Consider the following 23751-nt stretch of genomic DNA (forward strand, 5'->3'; position numbering starts at 1 on the left):
ACACTTAACACCATATACCAAGATAAGATCAAAATGGGTCCAGGATTTGGGCATAAAGAATGAGATCATAAATAGATTAGAGGAACAGAGAATAGTCTACTTCTCAGACCTGTGGAGGAGGAAGGAATTTATGACCAGAGGAGAACTAGAGATCATTATTGATCACAAAATAGAAGATTTTGATTACATCAAACTAAAAAGTTTCTGTACAAATAATACTAATGCAAACAAGATTAGAAGGGAAGTAACAAATTGGGAAATATTTTTACAGTTAAAGGTTCTGATAAAGGTCTCATTTTCAAAATATATAGAGAGAATTGATCCTAATTTATAAGAAATCAAGCCATTCTCCAATTGATAAATGGTCAAAGGATATGGACAGACAATTTTCAGATGATGAAATTGAAACTATTTCCACTCATATGAAAGTGTTCCAAATCACTACTGATCAGAGAAATGCAAATTAAGACAACTCTGAGATACCACTACACACCTGTCAGATTGGCTAAGATGACAGGAACAAATAATGATGAATGTTGGAGGGGATGTGGAAAAACTGGGACACTGATGCATTGTTGGTGGAGTTGTGAAAGAATCCAACCATTCTGGAGAGCAATCTGGAATTATGCCCAAAAAATTATCAAACTGTGCATACCCTTTGATCCAGCACTGCTACTACTGGGCTTATATCCCAAAGAAATACTAAAGAGGGGAAAGGGATCTGTGTGTGCCAAAATGTATGTAGCAGCTCTTTTCGTAGTGGCTAGAACCTGGAAGATGAATGGATGTCCATCAATTGGAGAATGGTTGGGTAAATTATGGTATATAAAGGTTATGGAATATTATTGCTCTGTAAGAAATGACCAGCAGGATGAATTCAGAAAGGCTTGGAGAGACTTGCATGAACTGATGCTGAGTGAAATGAGCAGAACCAGAAGATCACTATACACTTCAACAACAATACTGTTTGAAGATATATTCTGATGGAAGTGGCTATCTTCAACATAAAGAAGATCCAACTCACTTCCAGCTGATCAATGATGGACAGAAACAACTACACCCAGAGAAGGAACACTGAGAATTGAATGTAAACTGTTAGCACTACTGTCTATCTGCCCAGGTTACTTATACCTTCAGAATCCAATACTTAACGTGCAACAAGAAAATTGGATTTATACACATATATTGTATCTAGGTTATACTGTAACACATGTAAAATGTATGGGATTGCCTGTCATCTAGGGGAGGAAGTAGAGGGAAGGAGGGGAAAATTTGGAAAAATGAATACAAGGGATAATGTTATAAAAAAATTACTCATGCATATATACTGTTAAAAAATTATAATTATAAAATTAATTTTAAAAAAAGAAATAATGGAGGGAAAAAATTTGGAACACAAGATTTTGCAAGGGTGAATGTTGAAAATTATCCATGCATATGTTTTGAAAATAAAAAGCTTTAATTAAAAAAAAAGAAATATGATAAAGAAAAAAAAAAAAGAGTTTTCTGCTAGTTAATGGCAGATAATAGGAGTGATTAATGAAGGTTTTTGGCAGATGCCTGTTTGGTAGGTCTTCCATGTAGATCCTGTAGTACAAAGTCCAGAGTTGGGGTGGTGGTTATCAACAGATGGAGTTAGAAATAACGGAAAATAGAAGAGTCTGGTATATTATGTTCCATGGGATTACAAAGAGTTAGATACAACTGAATAACTAAACAATAACAATAAAAACATTTATTAAGCACCTATTATATGACACATATTTTGCTATGTGATGGAGAGAGAAAGAAAGGCAAAGAATAGTGTCTTTTGAAGGATCTTACAATCTGATATGGTATTAAAGCACAGAATCAGAGGTTAAAAGAATTGAAAGACAATAACTGAAATATATTGGGGGGGTCTTAGGAAAACTTGTGTTGGATGACCACTTTATTTCTTCTTATTCACAGACAGAATCAAAGTATTATTCATTGTTGATCATAGCACAATGATGATAGGATAGACAAAACATGCAGTGGCCTCAAGGTGTATTGTTTTTATATTTTAATTTTCTATGAAATTGTGTTATTTTTACTTCTATTACTTTTATCACTTGCATAATTTCATGTGTTACAGCGATGGTATAGAGGAGCTGAAATAAGATACAAGTATACTCTTTCATTTTATAGATTAAAAAATTGAAGCCCTCCAAAATGGAATTATTTATGTAAGATAAAAGATCAAATAATTGGCAGCAGTAAGATAAGAGCCTCCATCCCCTGCTACTCATCAGAATGCATTTTATCTACCAATACTTGAAACTGAGGCATGCCAATATGATCGTAAAAAAACTCAGATGTAATGTACTTCTAGGCCAAAAAGCTTTTGGTTGTGTTGTTCTGTTGACCTAAAATCATCTCAGGTCAACAGTATATAAAACAAAAGCTTGTTTGGATCTTGAAAAGTCAACACTGGGGCATGTGCAAGACAGCTAATCTATAAAATTGGAAGGTTCTATTAAAGACTTAAATGGAAGAGTTATTTATTTCAAATCAGTAATTTCCTAATTATGCTAGAAGTAGGATCCAGTGCAGATTTTTCCTTTTGCTATTTTTGCTTTTGGTTCCTCTTAATTCTTTCCTGTTAGAATCTTTATGCCTCACATTTTACCATCAATAGATAATCAAAAGCACAATTATATCGTCTATCTCATGTTCAATGCCAGATATAAGCAAGTGATAGTTCTATGAGTATTGATTAATGGAATTATATCAATTTAAGAGGAGAATGTTACAGATTTGTTCCTATTTTTTTCCTTGAGGGAAGAGGTTAATTTTCTTTATCTTTATTTTTTTTTTCTCACCACTTAACATAATGCCTGACACATAGTAACAACTTATTAAGTACTTGTTGACTTATAGTCCTTGATAACAAAAATCTTATCTTTTATTGAGGATGAGGGGTGGGGAGATAGGGTAACAGCATGTCTACAAAGAAGCTCTCTTCTCTCTCTCTCTCTCTCTCTCTCTCTCTCTCTCTCTCTCTCTCTTTCTCTCTCTCTCTTTCTCTCTTTCTCTCTCTTTGTCTCTCTGTCTCTCTCTGCTTCTCACACACATACATATATATCTATATTTACATACACAATGTGATGTTGGAAGCATACACATTCACATTAACAACTGGGCAAATATAATGGCCTATTTTTAGGAGGTAATTCTTGAATTGATCCTGGAGAAAGTCAGGGTTTCTAAGTTATGGAAAGGAATCATTTCATTGATGTGGGACAGTCTGTTCAAATATATATAAATATATATAAATTTCCTTTTTCTGAATTCCTAAGGCAAATTATACTTTTCATTACACTTATTACAAATTGTTTGGGGCTGTTATTATATACATTCACATATGACTTATTTTCCATCTAGATTGTAAGCTTTTTGAGGAGAGTCATTCCTTAAAGCATCCTTATAGTCATAAAAGAAACAAATTTAGATCCTTTCTCATAATAGGTGTTCAATAACTATTTTTGAATAACTAAATCAATAAACACATCAACTATCTCTGTTGACTGATAGTTCTATCTGAAGACCAAATTTTGTGGTGTTTCCCTTTTTTCTCAACAAGAGCAAGGATTGTTTTCACCAGTAAAGCCTACCACCCAAATTCATAAAAGGGAAGAAAAAAAATCAATGAGTACAAAATAATTTTCAAAATTAAGAGTTGTTTGAGATTTATTTCAAATTAATATCAAGTTTCTTAATCTTTTGTTTTCTGGTACTTTGAACCATGACTACAGAAGTACCACTTATAAAGAAAGTTCAATCATGGTTCAATCAGTCTTGTTGTTCAGTCATTTTCAACATTTTCATGTCCAATTCTTTCTGACCCCATTTGGGGTTTTCTTGGCAACAATACTGGAAGAGTTAGCCATTTTCTACTTCAGCTCCTTTTACACATAAGGAAACTGAGGCAAAAAGGGTTAAGTGATTTGCCCACTTAGTGACTCAGCTAGTAGACAGCTAGTAAGTTTTAGAAGTCAGTTTTGAACTCAAGAAAAGGATGTTCCTCATTTCAGGGATACCACTTTATCTACTTAAATGTCCCTAAAACCATATAATCTACCTGGTTTGAGCTTAATTTTTTGCAATCCATCAAAAATCAGTTTGAATGAAATGATTTGTAAATTCTGTCTCACAAAATAGTGACAGGGTTCCAAAAACTGAGTGAAGGTCAACTGTGCCACACAGGCCAAAGTTTCATTTCTCCAGAAATCATGTGATTTATAGAAAATAAGATCATATTGTCCATCTTTATGTTATGGTCACCTCAGCATTAAAAAGTCCCATATAAGGTAATTTAGTAATCCTAAAGATGTGATTGGGTTAGAAAGTACTTAGAATGTGAAGTCATTTGTCTTGACTAATGAGGACAGAGGTCCAGCTTATAGGGAGTGTTACTTGAGACTTGGATATAATCTTGTATGCTTTCTGTAGTTTACCTCTCATCACTGCCAGACTACCTTGAGAGTGGTTAAGACACTCAACTCTAGTGAGACTTGCCAAAATAAAACTCTTTTGTTTTCTACCTTGAAATGTCTCTAGTTTATTTAAGTTGGTGGTCTTTTGCCCCACACAAATTTAAAAAGGCAAGACTAAAGAGAATGATGATTTTTACTGTCTACTGCCTAAATAAATCATATTCTCACCTGTGTTTCCAAATCTGTAATGTCTGCAGAGCACACTCCGCTAAACTGCCTCAACAAAGAGGTTAAACTAGGTTAACAGTAATCATTCAAAAGGCCTCAGACTCATTGGTAAGTTAAGGGCAGTGTCTACCCAAAGCACATAAAGATTTTTCCTGTAGAATGGAGGAATGGGAAGAATTTGTCCCAATGATTGTGAAGGCCGCTGAAGCAGTAGAGCATGTAGAACTTGGTAAGACATCAAAGGTGTCAGAGTTACTCACTGTATCTGGAACCTTCTCCAGTCATCTTGACTTTTGTCCTGATACCAGTCTGATAACTGTGAAGAGAGATTTTAAGTAATTCTGTCTTACTTAAATCCAAATCATGCACAAGGCAAGGCCTCACTCTATGATGTCACTGGTCTTCTTTGAAAATGGACAAACAAGGGGGAAGGAGTCCAGGAAGATAGAAAAGTAAGCCAGAAATTGTCAAGCTCTTCATATTTTTCTCCACAAACAGAATAAATTTGTGCATCAGTGTTAATATAGACTGATGAAAAACAAAGAAGATGGGGCAGGATAGTGGTCCTCCTGGGACAAGCCCAGAAGACTGAAAACCCCAGGTTAGGGATTAATCAGTATAAAGTGCAAACTTCTCCAGGCTAGCTCCACAGAAACAGCAATTGGGGAACTCTGGGGCTAGCCGAGTTTGGGTGGAGCTTTAGCCAGAATCACAGGAATTTTCACCTCTCAAATATCATGGAGAATAGGAGTCTGAGTCGAGGAAGACTGAGAGAATTTCTGATGATTAGGAACACTGGGCCCATCTGTGCCTTAAAGATGTGACCCTGAGCAAGAACTAACCAACTAATGGGCTAAATTCAGAAGTAGTGGGGCAGGGAAGCTTGCATTTGCAGTGGAGTGAGTTTTTGGTTTGGGGTTTCAGATCACAGGGAAGAGTTGAAGTAAAGCCAGAGGTATCATTCCCCCATCCCACCATTAGAGATGCTTACACTAATAGTTCTCTTTAAAAAAAAAATAAAGATCTACCCAAGAAGAACCCAACCATAGAAATTTTAGAGTAGGGAAAGGCTTCCCAGAGGAGGACAGTGAAGTGAAAAAGCCTCTTCTATTCTAAAGAGTAATGTTAAATGGCTACATGCCCAGAAAGAATTTATATAAGAACTCAAAAAATACATTAAAATCAAGTGAGAGAAATTGAGGGAAAAAATAAAATATAAAATAAAAAAGAATCAACCGAGAAAAACAAGATTATGGGGAAAAAAAGTTAACCAGCTACAAAAGGAGATGGAATCTTAAAGAAGAAAACAATTCTTTGAAAATTAGACTTGAGCAAGGGAAAACCAGTGAAGCAATAAGAAAGGAGAAATAACAAAACAAAATATATAGAATGAAAAAAAAAAATAGAACAGTATGTGAAACATCTTTTTTTTAAAAAAACAACAGATATAGAACAGATCAAGAAGGAAAATATGAAAGTAATTTCTAGCACAAGATATTTTGGAAAAAGTTCAGGAAAGATCTGTCTCAATTGGGTGGGGGTGGGAAGGTGGGGGAGGAGGCAGCCCATCTGATGCTCGGCACAGCACAGGAAGCCATGCTACTTCCCCTGGAAGCCCATGGGAGAGAGTCCCACACTCACTTAGATAATTTACTAGGAGGTTCTTAGCCAAAATGCAGCATTGTTGGCTACTTTGTCCTAGTTGAGAAACCAGTGGATCAATACACTAGCTATGAGACCTTCAAAAGAATTATAGAAGGCAAATGGTGAGCCCCTGAACCCCAGCATAACAAAAAGCACTTGGCCATGCCCACACATGAAGGAAGCCAGCAGTACTAGTCCCAGGGCAGGGTGAAATGCTATTACCTGTAGAGGAAGCTTCAGAAAATCCCCTCTTTGCCCAAAGAGCAGACCTCAACTTTTAGAAATGAACAAAAAAAGCAAAAAGAGTTCTGACTATAGATAGCTATTTTGGAGACAAGGAAGAACAGATCTCAAGGCCTGAAAACACTAAAGGCAAAACATCTCTGCATGAAGCCTCAAAGGGTGATATGAGTTGCTCTCCAATTCAAAAGGCTCTCTTAGAAGAATTCAAAAAGTTTCTTTAAAATATGAGAAGAAAAATGGGGAAAGGAAGTGAATGTTTTAGAACAGGAAACACAGAAATTAGAAAATAAATCACTTCTTACAAAACAGATTTGATGAAAAGGAAAAAGAAAATAACTCCTTGAAAAACAGAATTGGTGAAATGGAAACTGAGAATAACTTCCTAAAAGCAGCATATATGTTACAGCATTGACAATTGCCAAACCTTTTGTTCCAATTTTTCCCTCCTTCTCCCCACCCAGATGGCAGGTTGACCAATACATGTTAAATATGTTAAAGTATAAATTAAATACATATATTCTTTTTGTACAGCAAAATATGTTTGGACATATATACATATATTGTATATATGTCCAAACATATTTTGCTGTACAAAAAGAATCAGATTTTGAAATAGTATACAATTAGCCTGTGAAGGAAATCAAAAATGCAGGTGGACAAAAATAGAGGGATTGGGAATTCTATGTAGTGGTGCATACCCTTTGACCAAGCAGTGTTACTACTGGGCTAATATCCCAAAGAGATCTTAAAGAAGGGAAAGGGACCTGTATGTGCAAGAATGTTTGTGGCAGCCCTCTCTGTAGTGCCTAGAAACTGGAAATTGAATGGATGCCCATCAATTGGAGAATGGCTGAATAAATTGTGGTATATAAATATTATGGAATATTATTGTTCTGTAACTTTGCTAAAGGTGTGGATTATTTCTAATAGCTTTTTAGTAGAATATTTGGGGTTCTCTAAGTATACCATATATCATCATCATTGATGCAAAAATCTCAAGTAAAAATATTATCAAAGAGATTATAGCAAGTCATTCTCAGGATAATACAACATGACCAAGTGGGATTTATATCAGGAATGCAGGACTGGTTCAATATTAGGAAAATATTAGCATAACTGACTATCTCAATAACAAAACTAACAGAAATCATTTGATTATCTCAATAGATGCAGAAAAAATTGATAAAATTCAACATTAATTCCAATTTAAAAAATTTCAGCAAAGTTGTAAAATACAAAATGAATCCACATAAATCATCAGCATTTCTATATAGTACCAACAAAGTCCAGTAGCTAAAGATACAAAGAGAAATTCCATTTAAAATAACTGTAGATAATATGAAATATTTGGGAGTCTACCTGCCAAGACAAAGTCAGGAACTATAATAACACAATTACAAAACACTTTCTACACAAATGAAGTCAGATCTAAACAATTGGAGGGGAAAAAAAAAAACAATTGGAGAAATACCGTGCTCATGAATAGATACAGCGAATATAATAAAAATGATAGTACCTAAATTAATCTACTTATTCAGTGTCATAACAATCGAACTGCCAAGAAATTGTTTTACAGATCTAGAAAAAAATAGTACCAAAGTTTGTCTGGAAGGACAAAATTTCAAGAATTTCAAGAGAATTAATGAAAAAAAAATGCAAATGAAGGTGTTCTAGCTGTGTCAGACCTAAAACTATATTATAAAGCAGCAGTCATCAAAACCATTTGGTACTGGCTAAGAAATAAGAGTAGTTGATCAGTGGAATAGGTTAGGATCACATGACAAAATAGTCAATGACTATAGTATTAGTTTTTGATAAATATAAAGACACTAGCTTTCAGGATAAGAACTTTCTATTTGACAAAATTTGCTGGGAAAATTGGAAAATAATGTGGTAGAAAGTAGGCATTGACCAACATCTAACACCCTATATACCAAGATAAGGTTGAAATGCGTTTATGATTTAGAAGCAAAGAATGATACTATAATAAAATTAGAAGAACAAAGCATAGTGTACATCTAACATCTGTGGAGAAGGAAGGAATTTGTGAATAATGAAGAACTAGAGTACAATATGAAATGCAAAATAGGTAATGTTTATGGCAGCCCTTGTTTGTAATGGCAAGAAACTGAAAACTGAGTGGATGCCCATCAATTGAAGAATGGATGAATAAGTTATGGTAGATGAATGTTTTGGAATATTATCATTCTATAAGAAAAAATCAGCAAGATGATTTCAGACCTGCTTGGAGAGACCTGCTTGAACTGATGATAAATGAAGTGAGTAAAACCAAGACAATATTGTACACAGCAACCACAAGATTATGTGATGATCAATTCTGATGGACTTGGCTCTTTTTAACACTGGGATGATTCGGGCCAATTACAAAAGATTTGTGATGGAGAGAGCCATCTGAGAGTATTATGAGGACTGAATATAGATAACAATATAGTATTTTCATCTTTTTTGTTGTTTGCTTTCTTTTTTTTTTCTTTCTCATTTTTTTCCCTTTTTGATCTGATTTTTCTTGTTGGATGACAAGTGTGGAAATACATAGAGAAGAATTGCGTATGTTTAACATATATTGGATTATTTATTGTCTAGGGGAAGAGATTGGGAAGGGATGGAGAAAAAATTTGGAACACAAGATTTTGTAAGAGTGAATGTTGAAAACTTTGAAAATAAAACAGCTATTTTTTTTAGAATGAATATGGTGGTTGTTTTTTCAATCCTTTTGGACATCTTTCCTTGTTAGTGCTTTCTATTCCTTCAAATTAGCTTCTGTCTGTCTATCTATTTACATATTGTATTTCTCAGGAAAATGTAAACTCCCTTACAAAGGGACTGATTCAAAAAATATTGGCATTCTTAATACATAATGTATTGCCTTGCTTAATGCATAATAAATATTTGTTGAATTATATTTAAATATTTATGTCAAAAACTAACCCAATTTTTAAAGAAAATTACTAGAAATGTTTGATAGGATTGCTTTAAGGTACTGGAGTAGAAAATTATTCCAAGAACACTGCTATATAAATCATTTATCAGAATACAAATGAGTAACAGGAATTGACTCAATGTTCCACATTCCCATCAGAAAATAAAATGTCTATATGTATATTCAGATCTTTTTAAAAGTAAGTTATTATCTATCATTATACTGAAAACTGCAGAAAAACCATACTCCTCTTTCTTAGAAGAGGAAGGTCAAGAACAAATTATATTTCAAAACTCGATATCAATTAACACGAATTGTTCAAGGCTGGAAATTGAACTCATAAAGAGTTATGCTCATACAGAGGTGGGGGAATTAATATCAACTAAGGTGAACATAAATTATTAAAATAAATTTGTACATTAATAAGAAGTCATTTTGATTCAGAATATAATCATATAATGAAAGCTATAATCCTGTTAAATGCCCAAAGGTTTCATGGTATAGACAACAGATAAATTTGCATTGTTACCACCAAAAAAACTCAGTTTTCCTTAAATGGAGTCATTGAAATGATATATAGGAAACTATGCATTTGCATAATATCTGGTCAATGAATTTTCCTCTTGATCTTAGTGACCATGCGTTTCTTTTCCTAGCATGGGATATCTTGTATTCTCAGTCAGACTTCTAATGTGTTTCCTTATATTTGGTTTTCTAATGTTCTGGGAACTGAAGTTCAGACTCGAGCACTAGGACAGAGCACAACATTAATATATAATCACTGTTATAATTAGATCATTATTTTAATTAAATTTTCTAAAGGTCTAGAATCAAAGTCATATAAGAAAATATGGTCATAATGGTAAAAATAACTTGTATTGGGTAGGACTGATCCAAGAATTTAAATGTGTAAAATATTTTAAGATTATGGGACACCATGACCCAATGAAATGGATGAAGTAATTTATACTTGGCATTGGTAGAACATTTTAAATCATGAAAAATATTCCAGTTTGAGAGATTAATCCATTCTCTTAAATTACTAGAATAACAATATTAAATATTGTATAATTGACAGTGTTCCAAAGTTGAAAATTGAAAAATATGATAAAATGCCCTCTGTCTGGGTGGAGCTGAATCCTGGAACATTTGGCAAATCACAGACCTTCTGTGAATCTAGATGATTCTATTGGACTGGTAACTGAAAGAACTCAAGAAAGGATAGCTACATATCTGAGTAAGGGAAAATAAAGGGCATTTACTTATTTATTTTTAATTAAGAAGAGATTTTTCTTTCTCTTTCATCTATTTCCACTCCAAAAATAAAAACAAACAGAAAACCCAGAAATAAAACACACACACACACACACACACACACACACACACACACACACACACACAACCCTTGTAAACACATAATATCCAAGCAAAACAAGTTCTCACACTGGTGATATCAGAAAAACAATAACAACAAAAATAACTAACTTCTCTCATTTGGCATATTTTGCTCATCACCCTTCTCTATCAGCAGGTAGGTAACATGCTTCATCTTCAATGCTCTGAAATCATGGTTGCTTACTATCTTGATCAGATTTCTCACATTTTTTTCAAAGGTATACACATACATAATATCATAGTCTAAATTATTCTGGTTCTGCACACTCCCCTTTGAATGCAAGTCTTATCAGATTTCTCTAAAATGATCTTTGTCATAATTTCTTAAGACATAATTGTATTATATTACATCCACATATAACACTGTAGTCAGCAATTTCCAAGTGCTTCACACCTCTTTAGTTTGCAATTCCAATTTGGTTTCCACCAAAAATAAAATAAAATAAAAGTAGCTGTGTGTGTACAGATATATATGCTTATGTGTATATGTGTATGTGTGTGTGTATCATTTTCCTCTTTATTTTTATCTTTTTGTGGTCTGTAGACATCACTTTAGTTTACTAATGTAATTAAATCAAAGGATTTAGTAGCTTTGGGGACATAGTTCCACCTTGCTTTCTAGAAATTAAGGGAGTGACTGTTAGAGATACCAATAGTATATCAATATGCTTTTTCCTCCTACAGTCTCTTCAACATTTTTCATTTTCCTTTTTTGTCAGCTTTGTCCATCTAATGGATATAAGGTAGAACCACAGGGTTGCTTTAATTTCTATTTCACTAATTATTAATTACTTAGAACATTTTTTCTTATTGTTGGTGGTTTATATTTCTTCCTTTGAAAATTTCCTGTCCATATCCTTTAACCATTTAGCAGTTAAGGAATCACTTTTATTTTTAAACGTTTGAATCTGTTTCTTTGATATTTTGAATATGAGACCATAAAGATTAATTATTATCAAGTAAGAAGTTTATGCCACTATTTGCAGGTAAAAAATACTGTGTAGTTTCATCACAGATTGTTCTTTTTTTCTTATTCATTGCCCAAAACTCATCTTTACTTTTCTGTGGTATAACATCCTATGAGAAATAATTCATGAAAGTAGGTTAGTTTTTCTTTAATAAAAGTTATTGAAATTCTCATTAAGATTTAGCTATTTCAGGGAAATAAGCCCAAAGGGCATTGATGTGACTTCCCTGTTGTTTGAGTTCCAAAAACTCCTACAGCACAAAGGATTTCCACTTTTTCTCTCTGGCTTTGTGTAGATGAACAACAGGAGTGATAACAGCATAAAAGACTAGTCCTAAATTGAATAAAGGTATACCTTTAGTGATTATTTTTTATCCTTTGGAAGGTTTTTCCTCTACTTTGACTAAGATATCTTTCTTTTTTCAAAAGTTAGATAGACTACTTTGGCCTTATTTCAGTTTAATATTGAACCTGAGGCTACTTTGAACCAGGATTTGGTGTACTATTCTTTCCAGATAGGTCTACTATATTTTAAATTATATTATTATTATGTAAGATATACAAGATACCTAGTGACTTGCCCATATTAGGTCCTTAATAAATGTTTATTGAATTCCACCACTTAACTGGTGACCATGTCAAGTGACCATATGGATAAGAGTATGAGAGTATTAGCTTAAAGTTACATTGTACTTTCTGATATTCTATTAGAGGAATTAGATAGGATTATCAAAAGAAAATTATTTGTTAATAGAGATACAATAAGACATCTTATATATTTAGAAATGGAAGCGAATTTAGAGGCAATTAAGTTTATTTTAGCTCATTTTAGAGTTGTAAGCAGATTAAAAATTGTCTTAGGTGGGAACTCAGGCCATGATTTAATTACTTCTATTCATAAATACCTATTCTGAATATGGAAAAGCTAAGCATGTGATGTTAAGCCACTCATACAATTTCTGATAGCCAGGTCCCCTTCCAGCTCTATATAGAAATTTATGTGATTCTATGACCTGGATCCCTATTTGTTTCTTATTGCAAAATAAATGTTTACAGGGTCTAAGAAAGTATAGTGAGGAGCTCTTCATCATACAGCTTTAGTTCTTTAGTACTAAAGTCATATTTCAGAGATGAGTACTGATTAAGAAGGAAAAACAAAATAATGAAGAAAAGAGGAATGTATCAAGAGAGAAAAAGACTGATTTTCCTGTGTTTTTTCTTTATTTCTTCTTTCAGTAAATATTTATTGAATGACTATTTAGTAAAATTACTTTTAGATATTACTTGGAGGGAGACAGGTAAAGCTAAAATTTTATTTATGGACCTTACTTTCATGGTGAATATATTCTTGTTGAGAAGATAATGCACAAAGGCTATTATAATAAAAAAATGTAAAAGTAAGCAAAGACATACAAGATGCTTGTGAAACTAAGAGAAGGGAGAGAGCCTGGTAGCCTAGAGAGATCAAAGAAGGCTTCCTGGTAGAAGAGGCACTTAAAATGAAATTTGAAATATTATTAGGATATGTAGACAAAAATGAAGACAAAGAATATTCTAGGTAGAGGGAGCAATATGAACAAAGAGAAAGAGTTGAGAATGGTTAAAGATGAGAAATGATAGTCGAATACTCTGCTCCAAAGGACACACTATTAAAGGCTGTAGTTATATAGAAGAATTAAATACACTTCTTCTAACAGAAGATCATGGATCTGGGACTGGAAAGACCCTAAGGAGCCATCTAGTTTACTTTCCCCATTTTACAGATGAGGATACCGAGGGCTGCAGAGTTAAATTTGCTTGCCCAAAACAGGATTTGAACTCAGAGATCATAACTACAAAGTTAGTCTTCTTTCCACTATATTGGTCTGAGATATAATGTGGTCCAGTCTCAGTATCCCCCAAAAGAGGCAGTATGACATTAGAATTGGGGTCAGAGAGCTTTATTTAGGTTCCCAACTCTTCTATTTACCTGTGTGACTTTGCATTAATCACTTAACTAACTTGGGTTACAGATTCCTTCTCTGTAAAATGAGGGGTTAAGGTTAAATAATCTCTAAGGTTTCTTTTCTTTTTAATTAAAGATTTTTATTTATAAAACATATGCATGGATAATTTTTCAACACTGACTCTTGCAAAACCTTCTGTTTCAAATTTTCCCCTCCTCCCCCTCACCTCCCTTAGATGGCAAGTAATCCAATACATTAAATATGTTAAAATATATGTTAAATCCAATATATGTATACATATTTACACAATTATTTGCTGCACAAGAAAAATTAAATCAAAAAGGAAGAAAAATACCGTGAAAGAAAACAAAATTCAAGCAAACAACAACAGAGAAAGAATGCTATTCATCCTCTGTTCCCATGGTTCTTTCTCTGGGTAAAGATGGCTCTCTTCATCACTGAACAAGTGGAACTAGTTTGAATCACCACATTGTTGAAGAGAGCTGCTTCCATCAGAATTGATCATCTTATAGTCTTCTTGTTGCCATGTACAATTGTTAGGTTCTTACTAAGTGCTAATGAGATAATGAGATATTAGGTTCTTACTAGGTGCTAAGTCGGTACTTAATATCTCCCCCTTTCTTTTGATTTAGAACATAGAGTGGTCATGGCCTTGAAACATAAATCCATCAATATGGGAGGTATTACACATAATTACATAAATTACATAAACACATAGTAACATAGTAACATAACACATGCTAGAAGTATGTAACAAATAACATGATCAAATAATCATAAATTGAGAATTTATACATGTCCATAAGTCCATTGTCCACTAGTCTCATCTTGTGTTAGGAAATCCAATGATTCCTGCTGGTTTTAAAGTTCTTTAATAGTCTTCTTATTAGCCATGCTCTTTCAGTGTCAGATGTTTCTTAGATTTTCTCCTTTGTTTTGAGGTCTTTCTCTTCAAAGTTCTTTTCAACTTTACTTTACGGTACTTGTTGACTATTGGTCTCATGCCGGTATTTAGCCTTAGATGGTGTTTAACACCCACTTTGGGCTGCATTCCCAAGCAACCCAACTCTGAGAAGACCCGGTCCTGGCATGCTGGGGGCCGCTACCAGCCTCACACCATCCACGGGCACCTCTCAACAGCTTCACGCCCTCTTGAACTCTCTCTTAGCTTTAACCGATGCTTTTTCTAATCTTGTCATAGGCTGCTTCACAGGCAGTTCTGTTTGTATTTCTGCCTTTTCCCCTCCCCCTTCTTGCTCCACCCCTGAAGAGTTAATTGAGGGAGGAGATGGGAAATGCTCCTGTTGCTCAGAATTGTACTTAACTTCATTGTTATCTGATTCATCCTTTTCACCTAGTTTAGTTGACAGACACCTCCCCATTTTGCTCCTTCTTCTCTTCCTTTAGAATAACAATTTTTAAAGCCATTTGGATTAAATTGTAGGTATGAAATGTATCTTTGGAAATTAAGTTTGGTTTGGATTTGTAGTGTTCACCTAATTGCTTTCCTACTAATTCCCATTCATCTAGATCCAGTTCTTCTTCCAAAGAAAAACAAGGGCATATGATCTGCACAGTTTTTAAAACTTCAGTAATCTCCTCCAAAATTATAATCAATCCTTGGCTTTTCATAACCTTGATAATGTTCTCTAAACATTTTCCTTGAACAGAAGGCATTTGCCCCATTTCACTGAAATTCTACTTTAGTTTTTTAACAAAGTTAAACAAACTTTAACAAAACAAAGTTTAACAAAAGTTTAACAAAGTTTCCTTGTTACTCATGCTTCTGGGTCAAACAGACTTTTCCACTAAGATTTGGATCGTGTCTGTCCCTGTTTGGGCGCCAAAAATCATTATTCCCAATATATAATGTTCTGTTGTCTCCAAAAACTGCGGATTGCTCTCTGGGAGGAGATATGCCTTCTCAACTCAATCTCTCAGCCAGATTCTTCTTCCTATAGAGAGCTGCCAACTCTGACCTAGAGTAGACTCCCCTCCCTTGCTCAATATTGCCTTCTTTATCTTGCCTGAGAATGGGAGTGAAATAACTCAGGGGCTTCTGGGAAAAAATACTTCAACCAATGAACTTGCTCCTCCTAAGCATGTAAGTTCCTCCCCAGAAGTTCAAAGATGTAAAACTCTCCCCAAAGGCCGGAACTAGAGAATTGTTAAGTACCAACTTAGCACCTAGTAAGAACCTAATATCTCATTATCTCATTAGCACTTAGTGAGAACCTAACATCCAATGATCTCCTGGTTCTGCTCATTTCATTTAACATCAGTTCATGTAAGTCTATACAGGTATCTCTGAAATTATCCTGCTGGTCATTTCTTACAGAACAATAATATTCTATAACATTCATATACCATATTTATTCTCTATGGCTGATGGGCAACTAGTTTCCAGTTCCTTCCTACTACCAAAGGGCTGCCACAAACATTTTTTTTTACACATTTGAGTCCCTTTTCCTCTTTTAAGATCTCTCTAAGGCCCCTTTCAATTAGAAATTCTTTTATCTATGACCCAGGTTAGTGTCCTGACTCTACTACCTAATTAGTGCTTAAAATGGAAGAGAAGCTGTATCCAAAGAGAATTGAAAAGTCTCTAGAAAGATTACAATAAATGGGAAAGAGAAAGAAGGAAGGAGTGAATTACGAGGAAGGAGGGAAGGAGGAAGGAAGGAAGAGAGGGGGAAGGGAAGGAAAGAGAGGAAGAGAAGCAGAGACAGAGACACACAAAGACAGAGGGAAGAGAGAAAGAGACAGAGACGTGCACCCACAGAAGAGAGATACACAGAGACATAAACACAACAGAGGGGAGAGGGACAGAGAAACAGAGAGACACAGAAAGACAGAGAGAGAAAGAAGTTATAAGTTGATAGCATTTGAAACAGAGTCAGAAAGACCTGATTTTTAATCCCAGTTCAGATATATTCTAGATATAGCCATATCCCTGGGTGAATCATTCAACCTCTCTGAGCTTTTATTTCTTCCTCTATAACTTGAGATAACATCTATATAACACAATTGTTATAAATATCAAATATAGTATGTAAAAAGGTTTTGTAAAACTTAAAGGCTATAGTTTTAAAACTTAAAATGTGTCGCTGATTATTACTCTTCTTTTTAAAGGACTGTTGAATAACCAAAGAGATTCCTACCTATTAATATTTAAAAGTTGCCTCCTCCATAGTCACATTAACCATCATTACCCATTCCCCCCCCCAAAAAAAAAAAAAAACCTATTGATCTCTCTCCAACTAGAGTTGGAGAAATTGTATTAGTAGGCTCCATCTTCTCAAAATCTAAAATTAAGTGATACATCAATTGGTAATTAGTATATTAGAAACTGCAAAACATCATTCTACCACTTTATCTATTTTTTATGAGTTCCTCTATTTGCTCATTTACTTTCTAAGATATAACTTATAGAACTGAATACAAAATTTGAGAAGTGGTCTAAGTAGGAGAGAATTCACTGAACTTATAAATTCCTTAAAAATTAATACCATCTAATGTTAGGATTCTTACAAGGTGCTAAGTCACTGAAATTAATAGAGACAATAATTATCTAATTTAGCATGGTTCAGTATGATTGATCTGATCCTACAAGAAGATGTTACGGACCAGAACTTGAAACAAGGTACTCAGTGGAATTGATGAGATAATGATTCTTTAATTTACATGTACTTAGTACTTACTATAATTCCACTTTAAGAGAGAATATATAAGGAGGAGCTGACAAGCTCACAAGGGAAAAGACTGCTCTTGGACTTCTGGGATATTCACAAGCCCACTCTCTGGGAGGAGGAGTCAAGAGTCATTCCAACTTCCACCTTTGTGCTGGCTGGAGACATTTGGAGAAAGTTCTCGGAACCAAGGAGAGAGATAGGCTTCTATTAAAGCTAACAGAGCCCCAGGAAAAGAGACAAGACTTTGAAGGAGAAAATAAAGGATTTGGACTTTAACTCTTGGCTGCATTTGAGATTATTGAATTGAACTGAAACTAAGGCTGCCTCCAGAAGCTCCCCAAGAAACCTGCTCCCAGAGAACACTACACTTTAGAGAAGAGAACATTACAATCTAATGTCTGTTTTGACTGCCTCATCCATCTCAATATTGACTCACATTAAGCTTAGGATCCATTAGAACTCCCTGGGTTTTTATTATATGAATTACTGTCTAGCCAAATCTACCTCAAGCTATAGATTGATAGATAAATATAAATATAGATATATCTTTTTAAATCCCAAAATAAGAATTTACATTAATTTCTAATATAATATACTTTATTACATTTAGTTTATATTTCTAGTCTGGAAGATATTTTTTGCTTTCAAAATTTCTTTCAATATGGTATTTTCCAGTTTCATATTATCTATAAAAATTTGTTTAATTAATCTAATCCATTCTTTATTAAAATTATTGATAAAAATGTTGAATGGGACATGACTATACACAAATTCTTTAGTCAATCTGCTAGAGACATACCCCTGGTTAAACTTTTATTCTTTTATAAAGTGAGTTCCAAAACTAATATATGATTTCCTAGGCTTTCATTTTTTTCACTTTTCCCCCAAAAAATTTAATTTGTCTAGAGCTGAGGAAGCAAAATAATTGCATTATTAGATTCTTTCTCCCTAAAAACTAGAATTTACTGACATGTCAAATGGTTAGTTTTTATATCGGGAGATGCTAAATATCACTATTTGGGAGGTGCTAAACATCATTACCTTCATTAAATATCTTAAATTAATTCAAGTACATATATACTTTATTAGCATTGCCCTGATCTGTCAATACATTAACCCTATTAAAAGAAAGGGAAATGGGTTTGCACTTATACTATCATGGGACTTAAGAGAGGAAAGGGACCTTAAGACAATATTTTATCCAAAGTCTTTCTCTTTGCATATACTGAAAGTGAAATGTGGAGAGATTAGGCCATTTGCCCAAGTAATATAGAAAAATAAGAGATTCAAACCCTAAATCTTTGTCCCAAGATCCAGGGTTTGTCCCATAGTACCCTGCTGACCTCTTTCTATATTAAACTAATGAAACAACTCTGGCTTGTAGTGCTTTTTGCTTCCCTTACCAAGTGTTAACAAACCCTCTCTTTAATAATGTATACTAGAATTTGGCAGGGAACCAGAATGAGTTTCCCTGGCCTTGTGACCAGAGTAGAAAATTTGAATGTTCCTGCTTCTTGTTTTTCAGAGTCAAAAAGGAAAAATCAGAATGTTTGAAAGATGCAAGTTATAGTGTAGAGAGAAATTTAGTCTTAAATTAAAAAGAAGTTTATTTTGATATATAAAGAGCAATAGTAAGGAGGCAATTAAAAAAAAAAAACTTTCAGCTCTCAATTATATACTCAAATGAAAGGGAGCAGTAATGCAAATAATATGTATTCAATAAATGTTTAATAAATTACAATATGTTTTTATATTTAAATGTTAATAAATGTGCCTCGACTTTAAGAAGTTGATACGATAAAATATATAAAAGTCAAAATCAGAAAACTGGAATATATATTTACTCTATCTCCATTACTTAACATAGTATCTGGTATATAGTGGAAGTTTAATAAATACTAATTACTGACTGGATTCCTAATACATTATTTATGAATAAGTGATTTTAAAAAAATAAGGTAGCACATAACAAATTCATTTTTAGCTTCAAAAATGGTTGTTTTCCAAGCTTCAGCATTTAATACAGTATTTATTTTCAAGACTTTATAAATAACAATAAAATATACATGCCTGGCCCATAAACCTTAACAAATTCTTGTTGGCTGAATGAATGAAATATTTGTATGTGAGTAAATATATATATATATATATATATATATATATATTTTTACTAGTGATATTTAGCATATACATATATATATATTTGGATGGATCTAGCATATCATCAGTATGGGTAACCTTACCAACAATGTGGATTATCCCACTCCTGCCTTCTCATCCTTTTTGACCCTTGTCTATGGTGTTTCATACTCAAGTGATGGCAAGGCCTTCCTCTAAGTTTGTGACATTATATATGTTCACAGTAGAACTTTTATGAAATAAAATTTATATTAATTAAAATATATCTTTATCTGATTCAAGTTAGATAACAGGTAGTTCAAGAGAAAAACAAGGTTGCTTTATTATTTTTTTTTTTTGTATTGGTAAGTTGGAAATTGGTTTTGACTCTTTACATCATTCATAAAACTATCACCCTAGAGAAATTAGCCTACATCCAATGTCTTTTAAATTTTTGAGATTCTGTCAGCATAAATATAAATTATTATGTTCAGATGGAATTCAAATGGGGAAAGCGGGAAAGCAGTGATAGTTTGAATAGGAGTACTGTGTGTGTGTATGTATTTGTGTGTGTGTGGGGGTGTATTCCTCATTATATCATGGAGGAAATTGAGACCCAGGGAGATTAAGTAATTTTTTTCCAAGAACACATAAAACTATCATCCTATGAGTACTTATTATGACACTAAGTAGTACCTCAACCTTTCCCCATGTGAAAATGGATGGGGTAGGTGGAAGATTCAAGGATGGGGTTGTCATTGCATCATTATGATAGTGACCTAAGAGTGGTAGCTTGGAAAGTATAGTTCCATGTATAATGGCATGAACTAGTGAAAGATTGGGCAGAAAGGACAGTCACTGAGGGAAAAAAGCATACTTTGTCAAGAAGGAAACATTTCTCTAACTTCCCAATACTCAAATCTGATACATATGCCACCATACCAGTTTTATCAATTTGTTGCATATATAAGTACTTGTTAGTAGTCAAGTAGACATCTAGGATCATATTCACTTGGATGCATTTGCATAACAGGGAAAAATTGATTCTACAAATTATGATAATATTGCATTATAAAAACCCACAACAATCTAGTTACTGGTGAAGGTGGGACTAGTGTTCAATAACAACATTATTAGAAGACTTCCACCATAAAACATTTTGTCAAATCCATCTCATATCCCCTAATCTAAATGACTTTATTTAAGGACTGGGGGGGGTGGTAGGATGGAGACATTGTTGAAGGTGAGAATTTAACAAGCCTAATTACTTTTCATTTTATAAATTTTATAAATAGCCAAATGTATTCATGGAATGGGTCTAGAAACAGAAATACATTTAGTCTACATTAAGTTAACTCAAGTCCCTTTCTGTATTGTAGCCCAGTTTCCACACAGCTCAATTCACAGGGCATACAAACAGAACATAAATCACAGAGGGAAGATTCTAAAAATAACCACTCATTACCTGAGCAGTCTCTGGATCTCAAGGCTATTGGGACAAAGTAGTTCTTTTCCACCTATATCTATGCATGACCAGAAAATACAATGGGGCTAAATGAAAGATGACAGTTTTCATGAACTTGAGCCTCATTTTGCTTGTCTTTACTGAATTATCAGTACATATGGATATGTCACTTTGAGCCAGAATTTGGACCAGAATTCTCAAGTAGCTAAACAGAGAACTGAAATTCTACTCTATATATCTTTGCTTTGTTAATGGAGAAACTAAAGTAGACACCTTCTTTTGGGGATTCCCAGCATATTTATAGAGGGTAAAGCATCTGAGCCCAGGTCTCTATAACAATTGTCTGAGATCCCAGGTGCATCCTTAATAAGGTTGTGCTGAGAGACCAGGAAGAAAGCTATTCTACAGTCTGGAGGGAAGTTTAGTCTCTAGTACCATGGAAGTGAAACCTCTAAGAATGGCAGTGCTTATCAGAAGCCTTATGGAAAGAAACTCCAATATGAGTAGAATTTTTTTTTTCTTCCTAATGAAGTACCCTAATGTTTTGCTATCTGTAAAAAGATGCAAAGGTAACTTGGATTTAGTTACTAAAAATGCTTTTAGAGCACAGAAAAAGTCCTAGATTTTTATTTTTATTGTTGTTAGATGTTTTTTGTTATTGTTGTTGTTGTTTTTTTCCCCTAAGCTTCTATGCTCCATCATACCCTTTCCTTCATACCTATCACCTGTCTTCAAATGAATTCAACCTTAACTGTGATTCAATATCAATTTAGATAAGTGTAAAATGTTAGTGAATCTCAAAGTGCTATACAAAGGTACCATAATTAATTAATATTGAATTCTACTATGTATGAGTGTGGTTGGCATAGAGAGATAGAAATTATAGAGACCCTGTTCTCAAATAACTAAAATCTCAAGTTCTAATTTACATCTACATTTTTTATCCAGGAGAATGTAAGGAAGTAGCAAGCACTGGATTAAGAACCTAGGGTTGAATCCTTCTTCTGTCTTTTAGCATCTGTGTAACCTTGCGTAGTGAGCTAACCAAACAGAACCTCAGTCAACTGACTTGTAAAATCAGGGGTTGGACTACACGGCCTCCCAGGTTTTTCCTTTCTGCTCTAAATTATGATTCTTGAAAGCAAAAATGATTGTGTAATTGTATCCCCAGAATTTCACATAATGCCTGGCCCACATTAGGTGCTTAATAAATGCATATTGAATCATGAATGTTTATACTAAAGTGTAATTCATAGCTGCTCATTCATCCCTGTTGGTTAAAAAAGTGTTAGAAAATTCTATCCTCATTTTAGTATATATGAATGTATCCTGCTGAGTGAGCATGCTAAGACTATCTATGGTTCTCACACAGTGAGACTTCTAGAGAATCTCAGACTTAGAGAGTGTGTATATATATATAAATTGACCCAACTATGAACACTAAGAATTCCTACCCTTTGGCCAAACTTTACCTCATAACTGTGGCAAGCTTTCTATATTTCACTGATTCATATTTATATAAATTTAGTACCAGCATACCTTGGAGATATTGAAGGTTTAGTTCCAGACCACTGCAACAAAGCAAATATTGCAATAAAGTGAGTCACACAAACTTTTTGATTTCCCAGTGCATATAAAAATTATGTTTATACTACATTGTACTCTATTAAATAGGAAATAGTATCATGTTAAAAAAAAAACAATGCATATATACTTAATTAAAATATTTTATGGCTAAAATAAATGTTAAGTATCATCTGAGCATTCAACAAGAAATGATTTTTTTCTGCTGGTGTAGGATCTTGCCTTGTTGTTAGTGGCTGCTGACTGATCAGAGTGGTATTTATTGAAGGATTGGGTAACTATGGCAATTTCTTAAAATAAGATAACAATGAAGTTTCCCCACCAATTCCTTTCATTTGAATACCTGGAGGCCACTGCAGGGTTATTAATTAGCCTAATTTCAACATTGCTGTGTTTCAGAGAATAGAGAAGCCCAAGGAGAAGGAAGAGAAACAGGGTTGGTTGGTTTGGTTAGTTGATAGAGCAATAAGCACACACACAACATTTAATCATTACTTTTCTCTCTTATATGGGTAGAGAGCATATAAGTGGCTCAAAGGATATAGTTTCAGGCTTAGAATCAGGAAGATCTCAGTTAAATTTGGCCTCAGATACTTATTAGCTGTGTGACATTGGTCAAGTCATTCTACTCTGTTTGATTCCATTTTTTCATATATAAAATGAACTGGAGAAGGAAATGTCAAAACACTTTAATATCTTTGCCAAGAAAACCTCAGATGAGGTCATGAACAGTTGGACATAACTGAAATGACAAAATGTCTACAAATTATTATATGGGCAGAGTTCATAGAGTCTCAAAGCAATTACAATAGTAACATCAAAAGTCACTGGCCAAAGACCCTCATAATAGATTTAATAATAATGAAAATGTTTGAAATATTGTGAAAATTACCCAAAAAGGACACCATATGAACAGATACTGTTGAAAAAAAATAATACCAATAGACTTGGTTGTTACAAATTTATTCAGAGTGTTACAAATCTTCAATTTGTTTTTTTTAAATGCAGTATTTAAAACATAATAAAGCAAATTTCAATAAAATGACTTTC

At 33.7% G+C, this 23751-nt stretch overlaps 1 pseudogene; it reads left to right on the forward strand.

The window, feature by feature from the left end:
* The first annotated feature begins 4844 nt into the window (after positions 1-4844).
* The window catches only part of LOC141543971 (origin recognition complex subunit 6 pseudogene), a 73123-nt pseudogene continuing 54216 nt past the window's right edge, over positions 4845-23751 (forward strand).

Source organism: Sminthopsis crassicaudata, chromosome 5 (genome assembly GCF_048593235.1).
Source record: "Sminthopsis crassicaudata isolate SCR6 chromosome 5, ASM4859323v1, whole genome shotgun sequence".
Classification (NCBI taxonomy): domain Eukaryota; kingdom Metazoa; phylum Chordata; class Mammalia; order Dasyuromorphia; family Dasyuridae; genus Sminthopsis; species Sminthopsis crassicaudata.